Genomic DNA, 11,430 nt, shown 5'->3' on the forward strand with positions numbered 1-11,430 from the left:
AGCCTTGGGGAAGACAGGCAAGTCAACATAAAGTTGGGATACAATATAAGTGACAGGACAAGTTACTCCAGATATGGGATGGGTTCCTGAAAGCAAAGTCATAATTCTGCATGACCTTTCAAGGTCTCTAACCTTCGATCCTTTGGGTAAGTGTATTCCCTTCATTATCCAACACTTAGTACCTAGTAATTGCTTAGTAAGTATTTGTTTAATTGAATGTGTGCTTCAGGATGTTCCCCGAGATCAGATGCTGATTTAGTTGCATAAAGGATATTTTCTCTTTCAAGTTGCTGATTCTCAGTACTCATGTTCCTTTTTTTTTTTTAAGTGCCTACTACATACCTGTCTTTGTGCATGTCAGTGGGGTTTCCTTCCTTAACTGCGATGCTAATTTTATTTAAGCACCTTGCAGTAGCTCAGTACCACTGTCGCAAAGAAAACCTCCATGGTCATTGTCTTTTGTTAACCTGTTTACTGTGTTACTTCAGTGAAGTAGGTGCCACTATTATCACCACTTCAAAACTTCAACTGAAGCACTTGCCCAAGGTCAAAATAGCTAGCCAGTCTAGGATTTAAACTCAGTTTCTCCTACTGTAAAGACCACATATTTAAATGATTAGAACACCTCCTTTTCTCCCGACCTCTTCCCACTTCCTTTCTTATTTCCTTCTTTTCAATCAATGCTTTGCCTCTCGTAGTAGAGATGTACTGCAATTTCTTGTAGTTATCTGCTTTATTTTACTACTAAAAGCAATGCTGTGTGTCCTCCACATTTGTTGACGTGTGTGTGTGTCTGCAGTATAGATTTCTGGAATAGGAATTGCCAGGGCAGAAATATATTTTACATTGCATGACTGAAATAGTCCAAAAACGCTGTACAAATTTTCACTGCCAGAAACAGTTAACTACGTTCTTGTAAATATTTTCTCCCATTCAATCTCTTGCCTTTCAACTTGGTTTACGGAACATTTATTTTACAGATATTTTATATTTTTACAGAGTGATATCTTTTTTTTTTTTTTTTTTTGTCTACACCACATGACTTGTGGGATGTTAGTTCCCCTACCAGGGAACCGAGGCCCGTGGCAGTGAAAGCACCGAGTCTTAACCACTGGACCGACAGGGAATTCCCAGCTCCATATCATTTAATCTGCTGTTAGTAGAACATGATTTCCCAGGCTGAAGCCTGTGAATCCTGTCTTTACCTCATTTTTAGATTTTTGATATCCAGAAGATAGAGACATAAGCAGAGATCTTTCTTGAGTTAGCATGAGTGAGTCCATTCTCTGCAGCCAGTACAACCTTAATTAAAAGGAATATCATTCTTTAAAAAATAAATCACACTTTTTTTTAGTCTAGGTTCATGAGTTTTTAGGCAGTAGTAATTTCTCAAGAACTCAGTAGACTTCCTTGATTCCAGAGAATTCCACATGCTAATAACCACATCCTTGGTCTTTTTAAAGACATATTTCTGTGCTATCTTGCTTCCTTACCTCTCTCTGGATTTAAGAGAGCTGCTGTGACCAAGTTATACTATTCATCTAAAATTTTCTTCCCAAAATTTCCATCTTTTTTTTTAACCATTTTTTTAAATTGAAGTATAATTTACAATGTTGTGTTAGTTTCAGGTGTACAGCAAAGTGATTTATATGTACATACATATATATGCTTTTTCACATTCTTTTCCATTATAGGTTATTACAAGATATTGAATATAGTTCCCTGTGCTATACAGTAGGTCCCTGTTGGTTTTAAATCACACGTTTTTGAAAATGCCTTAGGAAGTTTATAATACAGGAAAGCAATTGGAATGAAAGACTAGAAAGGAGTCACACTAGGAAAGAGTCGACACTATCTCTTGTACTTAGTCCCCACTTGTCTGTTGACCTTCTTAATGATACCACATAAACAAGGCTGCCTTTTTCATATTGAGGCACAAGTCATGCACTGATGGCAGCATTTGCATAGGTTACAATGTGAACCTATGTTCTTGGATTTGATGTTCTTGTGCAGTGCACAATCTGCCCACCATACGTGGCAGCCCAGTGCACAAGGATGTTCAGCTTTTTGTATTTTGTATTTGAGAATATTCTTCCACTACTGAAGGAAACAACAAAAAACTAACATTCTTATAAATCATCACAAGTAGTCCAGGTCTGGGGTGATCCAAACCTAGAGGCATGATTTGTAATATAGACCAAATCATCATCTAAGTAGAGACTTCAGGGACAAGAATTAAAATAGGGATCTCTAAAGGTAGTCCATCGCCCTGAGATTTTGAACTACTATAGGACAATATTAGTTTTTCATTATTATTCTTTCTGTAGCAAATACTTAGAGCTATAATCATAACTATATTCCAAGGGTATGGAATATAATTTATGTTTCTGGAAGGTTTTAGATTTGTTTTGTCTTGAGTAAACAAGGCTTGGTCTTAAGAAAAGTGTTGTGTTTTTAATCCTACAAACCAATGAGGAAAGATTAAACTTAATAGAAAAATGGATGAGGATAAGGAAGTATAAATGGCCAATAAACATAATGAACAGACCCATGAACTCACTAGTAATCAAGAAAATGAAAAGGAAAATAAAATGAGGCACCCTGCCTTTTATGGGTCGATTAGATTGACAAAATAAAAAAGATTAGGGCTTCCCTGGTGGCGCAGTGGTTAAGAACCCGCCTGTCAATGCAGGGGACATGGGTTCGAGCCGTAGTCCAGGAAGATCCCACATGCTGCGGAGCAACTAAGCTGGGGAGCCACAACTACTGAGCTGTGTGCCGCAACTAACAAAGCTCACGCTCCTAGAGCCCGTGCTCTGCAACAAGAGAAACCACCGCATTGAGAAACCCGTGCGCTGCAACTAGAGAAAGCCTGTGGGTAGCAACGAAGACCCAATGCAACCAAAAATAAATAAATAAATAAAATTTTTACAAAAAGAAAGATTAGTATTAGTATTATCCTGTATGGTCAGGGATAGGGGTAAAGGGGTAATATTATATACTGTATTGTGAATTGATAGAACTTTACCACCATGCAACTGGAATCCACGGTAGTATTTAGAATAATAGCTTATACCAATGAACAGTTATTTGAAAGAATCAACTGACAATATCAGCATCCTTATATCCCTACAATAGGCTTAGCTGATGCCAGGAAAAAAAAAAAGGCTTTTTTGTGCCTTGAGTCCATTTGATAAGCCTCTTGCTCTGTTATCTTTTAACTAGAATAGATCTGAATTTGTATTTCCAAGAGTCTTTAGTGGCATGAGTAAATAAAAATTGTTGCGATTTAAGGAGTTTATTTTCCTGTACTTAAAGAACATTTATTTCATGGAATTACTTATAAAGTAACCTTTCAAACAAACCCCTGCCAAATCCTTATTTTAATATAAAGTGAAGTGTACAAAAATAGGGTGGCTATTTAAAAATTAATCTTCATATCTCGTGGGTTAACTAGTGAATTCATTATTCAATTGATAAATTACATTCTGAACCAATGAGTATGGAAAATAATGTACATCTTTACCTAAAATATTACAAAACCATTATTTCTGTTGCAATAGAAATCAGCCCACAAACGAAGGTGTGCAAGAAATATAACTTTATTTCAAGCCCCACATCCCACAAATATTCTTTTTTTTTTTTTTTTGCGGTACGCGGGCCTCTCACTGTTGTGGCCTCTCCCGTTGCGGAGCACAGGCTCCGGACATGCAGGCTCAGCGGCCATGGCTCACGGGCCTAGCCACTCCGCGGCACGTGGGATCCTCCCGGACCGGGGCACGAACCCGTGTCCCCTGCATCATCAGGCGGACTCAACCACTGCGCCACCAGGGAAGCCCTATTCTTTTTTTTTTTTAATAGATCTTTATTGGAGTACAATTGCTTCAAAATACTGTGTTAGTTTCTGTTGTACACCAAAGTGAATCAACCATATGCATACATATGTCCCCATATCCCCTCCTTCTTGAGCCTCCCTCCCACCCTCCCTGTCCCACCCCTCTAGGTCATCGCAAAGCACAGAGCTGATCTCCCTGTGCCGTGCTGCTGCTTCCCACTAGCTAATTGTTTTACATTCGGTAGTGTATATGGTCGATGCTACTCTCACTTCGCCCCAGCTTCCCCCTCCCACCCTGTGTCCTCAAGTCCATTCTCTATGTCTACATCTTTATTCCTGCCCTGCAACTAGGTTCATCAGTACCTTTTTTTTTTTTTTGGATTCCATGTATGTGTGTTACAATATGGTATTTGTTTTTCTCTTTCTGACTTATTTGCAAATGAAACAACAAAGTCTTAATGTCCAAAATATATAAACAGCTCATGGAGTTCAATATCAGAAAAACAACCAATCCAATTAAAAAATGGGTAGAAAATCTAAATAGACATTTCACCGAGGAAGACATACGATGGTCAAGAGGCACATGAAAAGATGCTCAACATCACTAATTATTAGAGAAATGCAAATCAAGACTACAATGAAGTATCATCTCACACCAGTCAGAATGGCTATTATCAAAAAATCTAGAAACAATAAATGCTGGAAAGAGCGTAGTGAAAAGGGAACACTCCTGCACTGTTGGTGGGAATGTAAATTGATACACCCACAAATGTTCTTAATCTCAGTCAATTTAGGGTTCTCTCCCTTTCACTTAGTGTTGAGTCAAAATTCTCAAGGCTATGCAATATGAAGTTTGAGGGGACCATTCATCTCCAGAAATATATCTGAGAAGGCCACTGTTCCATTTATGAAGTTACAAATCTTGAATTCACTCCAGCTGCAAAGGTATTCTTGTATACTTGGCTCAATAGTTCTCATGGTACTTCTGGGCCATGCATAGGACACAAGAATAACTCCAGAGCTTTTGTGCTGTGCTGGAACTTGCCCGGCTCATGAAATAAATACTCAGTGATTGTTGATTTTCTTCACCTGTCAATCAGAGTAAGACTAGGTCAAAACGGGGCCCAGCAACATATTTACAGAATAAGTGTGCAAGAATGAGAAAGAAATTGTATTATTTACAGTTTTTTTTTTGGTTGCAAGAAACAGAAAATAATTCCATTAAATTAAGCAAAGGAAAAAAATTATTGTCAGAATACAAGGGAGGCACATGAACTCTGTGGAAGAGATAGATGAATAATAAAGCCTCAAGAAGTGGAGGACCCCGGGCAGCTCTGGACCTCTTGACAATAGGAGTTTTTAGAGAGCCTACTTCAACTGTTCACTTGACTCAGTAGCAGTGCTCTCCAGGCTTGTAACTCTCAATTCCAAATTTCCAATTCCCAGAAGACAGACTCTGACAGACCAAGCCCGGGTCAGGTGCATTCTTAGATCAATCAGTTGTGGCCAGAGGAGTAGATTTTCTGAATAGTCACACTAGGATTGATTACAGGTTTGGAAGTATTTCTTAGAGAGGGCAAAGGTTGTTAGTTGAATATTTACCTAACTAATTCTATTATAGTAGTAAAGTTGAGAGAACAGCATATGTAAAAATAATAAATTTGGAACTTGTCTGGCATGTTTGGGACACAGCAAAGAATCTAAGCAGCTGAAAACATTGATAAAAAGAAAGTAGGAAAAGATAAAGAATGGGATAAGTTGATAAGGATCAGTCTATAGAAATTTTTTGAATGGCAGACTCGGGTATGACCTGTAGGCAACTGAAGATTCTAAACACGGGAAAGATATCATGAAATATAGTCTAATAAAACCAACATCAATATGTAACTCTTTGAAGTGATGAAGGAAAAAACAGATATCAGTGAAACTAAATTAGAAAGCCACTAGAATATCTCTGTCATGAAGAAGTGGAGTTCAGTGAAAATGGAAAGGGTATTATTGAGGAAGAGCTGACAATCATTGGTGACTGATCAGATATAAATGTTGATGGAAGTTGAAGAGCCAAAGCCTGAGATTTTAGGCTGGATGGCGGAACACAGCAGTTGATTTAAAAAAAAAAAAAAGGTTAAGATGAGAGTTGATTTTTCAAGAGGCAGACCAGTGAGGTGGAGGTGTGATTGTTAGCTTTTTAGTATGTGCTAATTTGGGGGTAGAATTCTAAGTGGAAATATACTACAGTTTGTTGGACAAATAGGAACCACGATTAGATAATAGCAAGAGGCCAAATACAGGGACTTGGGTTTCTCCCACATAGCTATGCTACTGAGGCTCTGATGCTAGAGCAGTATTTTGGAAAAGAGGGTATAAGGTCACATGTCAATCATTTATTTGTAATTATTATATATTTAGTCATTTAAATATGCAAAAGCACAGAGCTAAAACTTAAAAGTAACCTAAGTAATTGCTGTGCTGCAAAAAGCACCAGTGTTTAAGTCTTATAAATAGCAATTACAGTAACAACTCTCTTTTCAACTTCTTATTGAAGTGTAACATGTATACTGAAAACTGTATGTTAAAGCTTAGTAAAGATCAATGAAATTTTACAAAAGGACTACACTTGGGTAAGCAGAGCACCCAAATCGAGAAACAGATAAGCACCCTAGAAAAACCCCTGCTTCCAGTCACTCCGACTCCCTTCACCAAGGGAGGAATCAGCATAGATTAGTTTCAGCTGATTTTGTGCTTGATCCAAACAGAATCAGACATTTAGATGTTCTTTTTAGGTCACTGGTTTGCTCATTCCAGGATTGTTTCTAAAAGAAAAATCCTAAGTCATCAAAAAGAGACTGGTTGTTTTCATTATGGTACAATTTATACAATTGAATGCTCTGTAGCAGGTAAGATTGAAGTGGAGAAAAGATGTTTACAAACCAATAATATTATATGATCCCATCTGGGTAAACATATTAAAGAGAATATATCTCCTTTAGAAAAGCATGTATCATATATGTACTATTATATGCATTAAACACATTTTAGAGTAATACACAGGAAATTTGATAATAGTGATACCTTTGGTGAAGAAGAACTGAAGTAATGACAAAGACTTTTTAATTTTTATGTCTTTCTGTCCTGTTTCCATATTCTAATAAACATGCATTACTTGTATTTAATTTTAAAAATATGAATAGAAAGTTGAAGAATCCTCTGAATACAGTCCTTACATTTAATATGAGAACCCTTCTTGCCATCTGTGCACTAAGACATTGGCCCTTGAACTTAAATTGTAGTATTGGAAAGTGTCTGAAAATTCTAGGAGGAAATGGTGACCCACTTAAAATTGTTTATTTAAGCTGTTAAAATTGTTGGTTTAAACTTTGAATCAGGCCATTTTCACAGTCATCATTTTCAAACGCCTAGAATAAAATCAGACTGATAATTAGTATGCATATCTATTACCCAGGAAATCCAAACAGTTTTAAAAGAAAGTAATGGGGAAAAACAAAAAGAAAGAATGTTTGGAAGCTTTAGTTGCTATTACTAAGGAAACCAACTTTATTTGCCCTTTCTCTAGATTTAAAAAAAAAAAAGAAAAGCAAAAATGTTTGATAAAGGGTAAAGGAAGGAAGGCTGAATATAGGAATGAAAATATATTTATTTTTAAATTATCTCAAGTACTGAAAATAACTTTAAATTTTTTATTAAAAAGTTCTTCCCGTTATTATAATTCAAATACATAAATAACACAAATTCTGAGGAAAAATATTAGAAAATATATATGGAAAGAAGAAAAGGAAGTCATCAGAATTCTATACATATTATTACACTGTTTCATAACTTCCTATGTTTACTGAGTAGTATACTGTAAAGATTTTTCTGTCAATAAATATTACTTTCAGGTCAGGTTTTTTAATCTGAAAAACAGAGATAGTAATATTATCTACCATCTAGCACATACATGGCATATGGTAAGCATTCATCAAATCTCTTACAAATAGCATCCTTATTTTTAATAGCTATCTGGTGTGCCATTATGTCATCTGCCATAATTTATTAATCAATCCATCATTACTTGACATTTAGTTTTCTATTTTTTGATTATTATAAGTTTTTGTGTATGCTTAGGATAAATTCCTGGAAGTGTTGATGGCAGGTAGCTTGTAGAGTACAGAGGAGGTTGGGCCATGCAGTCCTAAGTAAGGGCCTGCTAAATATTTCTAAAAGCCTTTTTTGCCCCTCCTGCAAAGTTAATATGGTTTGTGCCATGCATGTCAAGGATCTACTTCGCTACTGTGACCATGACTGACTAGACCAGAGCCAAAGGCACACGTGTGTGCTGACCTGATGGAATCCAGTCCCTCCAGTCGGTGTACCACTGGACACAGCATCATCCTCTCTCTTAGGTGATAGGTCGCTGCAGAGCAAGCTGAGCTCCTGGGTGGTTCTCCAACAGGACTGCTTTCATCACAGGCTTGACTGGAATGCCTGATGAGTTGACATATGTGTCATATTCTGAAGTAATCTGGGCATGTCTCTCTCCTACCACTTTAAAGAATCTCACTTTCCATCTTCAAAATGAAATAAGAGGGCTTCCCTGGTGGCGCAGTGGTTGAGAGTCCGCCTGCCGATGCAGGGGACGCGGGTTCGTGCCCCGGTCCGGGAAGATCCCACATGCCGCGGAGCGGCTGGCCCCGTGAGCCATGGCCGCTGAGCCTGCGCGTCCAGAGCCTGTGCTCCGCAACGGGAGAGGCCACAACAGTAAGAGGCCCGCGGACCGCAAAAAAAAAAAAAAAAAAAACGAAATAAGAGAAACCGGAAGAAAGGAACACCTAATCAGAAATCTCTAAGACACTATACATTTTTCTTAGCTCTGAGTATGCCTGTCCTGTTTCTGAGCACCAGCTGAACTGTTGCTCACTATCGATGCCAGCATGGATACTCAGACATGCTCTTTCTTCCCAATTGTGTGTTCAGTGTTTTAGTAATCTGATTAAAAACACTGCTTTTCTAAGAATAAGTTGTCTGCAAGTTTCTGATCACATTATGCTATTCACGTACATTCCCCACTGATCCTAAGATCAGCCCTCAGGACTGTTTTCTGCTTCTATGGACATATTTTGGTTTGGTTGGATCTAGCATTAGTCTCAGGTTTAATATATCATATATCAAGATTCCTTAGATTATTTTTAAAGAACAAAAGCTGACGTCAATCATTGTCAGTGAATAAATAGATTTACCAGCTTACCAAAGGACCATATTCTCTATTACACATTTATCCTCTCTAACCAGAAACTATACAGCTTGGTTCAAGGCAGCCTGGAAGTCAGTACCCTGTGTAAATTTGATTATGAGTATGTATGGGAGGGGCTTAATTTATGTATAGTAAATTTAATTCTATATATATACATACATATATATACATATTTCTTTCTGATGATAAAATAAATATATTTAAGTGAAAAAACAAGTTCAAGACCAGAATAAGCCCACTCGTGTAAGACAGTTATGCACATACATTCAGATGTGAAATTTGTATATGCGTATAAAAATAGGACACATATAAACCAAACTATTAACACTGGTTATGTATGCAGTATGGGATGGGTATGGATTTTCGCCTTTTACATTATACATTTCTGTATTAATTAACAATAAAAGAATACTCACAGCTGCTTACTGTGCCAGGCACTGTTACAAGCACATGCATTTATTCACTCATAACAATCCTATGAGATAGATACATTTTACCTTTGAGGAAACTGAGGCTCAGAGAAATTAAGAAACTTGTCCAAGGCTGCACAGCTAGTAAATGGCAGAGCTGGGATTTCAAACCAGATCTCTTCAGTGCCTAGATCTGTGCCTGCTGCATAGGAAGCAACAAGAAAGATATGTTGGTCATCTCAATATATGCAGGGAAAGAATTTACCAAAATTCAACATCCTTTCACTATAAAACTCTCAACAAATTAGGTACAGAAGAATGTATATCAACATAATAAAGGAGAAACACCACTAATAATCAAATTTATCCTAGGGAAAAATATCCCCCACGAATATGCCTCAGTGGAAAAACTTGTTCTTTAAGCTCAACAGGGAATTCCTTGGCTGGCCAGTGGTTAGGACTCAGCACTTTCCACTGAAGGGGGCACGGGTTTGATCCCTGGTTGGGGAACTAAGATCCCACGTGCAACGTGGTGTGACCAAAAGCAAACAAAACAAAATGAAACAACACAAAACAAAAGAAACTCAACAGAGCCAATTTTCTACCACTATTAGAAGCAGTCCTTGTTCCTTCAGGTGGACACCAGTGAGCATGAGGGTCATGTCATATGACAAATGAATATTTATTTATTTATTCAATTTTCTTAAATTTACCGAGGCTTGATTTGTGACCCAAGATGTGATCTATCCTGGAGAATGTTCTGTGCGCACTTGAGAAGAAAGTATAATCTGCTGTTTTTGGATGGAATGTCCTATAAATATCAATTCAATCTATCTGGTCTTTTGTGTCATGTAAAGCTTCTGTTTCCTTATTAATTTTCTGTTTGGATGATCTGTCCATTGGTGTAACTGAGGTGTTAAAGTACCCCACTATTATTGTGTTACTGTCAATTTCCTCTTTTATAGCTGTTAGCAGTTGCCTTATGTATTGAGTTGCTCCTATGTTGGGAGCATATATATTTATAATTGTTATATCTTCTTCTTGGATTGATCCCTTGATCATTATGTAGTGTCCTTCCTTGTCTCTTGTAACATTCTTTATTTTAAAGTCTATTTTATCTGATATGAGTATTGCTACTCCAGCTTTCTTTTGATTTCCATTTGCTTGGAATATCTTTTTCCATCCCCTCTCTTTCAGTCTGTATGTGTCCCTAGATTTGAAGTGGGTCTGTTGTAGACAGCATATATATGGTCTTGTTTTTGTATCCATTCAGCGAGCCTGTGTCTTTTTGTTGGAGCACTTAATCTATTCACGTTTAAGGTAATTATCGATATGTATGTTCCTATGACCATTTTCTTAATTGTTTTGGGTTTGTTTTTGTAGGTCCTTTTTTTCTCTTTTGTTTCCCACTTAGAGAAGTTCCTTTAGCATTTGTTGTAGAGCTGGTTTCGTGGTGCTGAATTCCCTTAGCTTTTGCTTGTCTGTAAAGCTTTTGATTTCTCCGTGGAATCTGAATCAGATCCTTGCCCGGTAGAGTAATCTTGGTTGTACGTTCTTCTCTTTCATCATTTTAAATATATCATGCCACTCCCTTCTGGCTTGTAGAGTTTCTGCTGAGAAATCAGCTGTTAACCTTATGGGAGTTCTCTTGTATGTTATTTGTCATTTTTCCCTTGCTGCTTTCAATAATATTTCTCTGTCTTTAATTTTTGCCAATTTGATTACTATGTGTCTCGGCGTGTTTCTCCTTGGGTTTATTCTGCCTGGGACTCTCTGCACTTCCTGTACTTGGGTGGCTATTTCCTTTCCCATGTTAGGGAAGTTTTCGACTACAATCTCTTCAAATATTTTCTTGGGTCCTTTCTCTCTCTCTTCTCCTTCTGGGACCCCTATAATGCGAATGTTGTTGCATTTAATGTTGTCCCAGAGGTCTC

The sequence above is a fragment of the Delphinus delphis genome, chromosome 5 (assembly GCF_949987515.2).
Source record: "Delphinus delphis chromosome 5, mDelDel1.2, whole genome shotgun sequence".
Classification (NCBI taxonomy): Eukaryota; Metazoa; Chordata; class Mammalia; order Artiodactyla; family Delphinidae; genus Delphinus; species Delphinus delphis.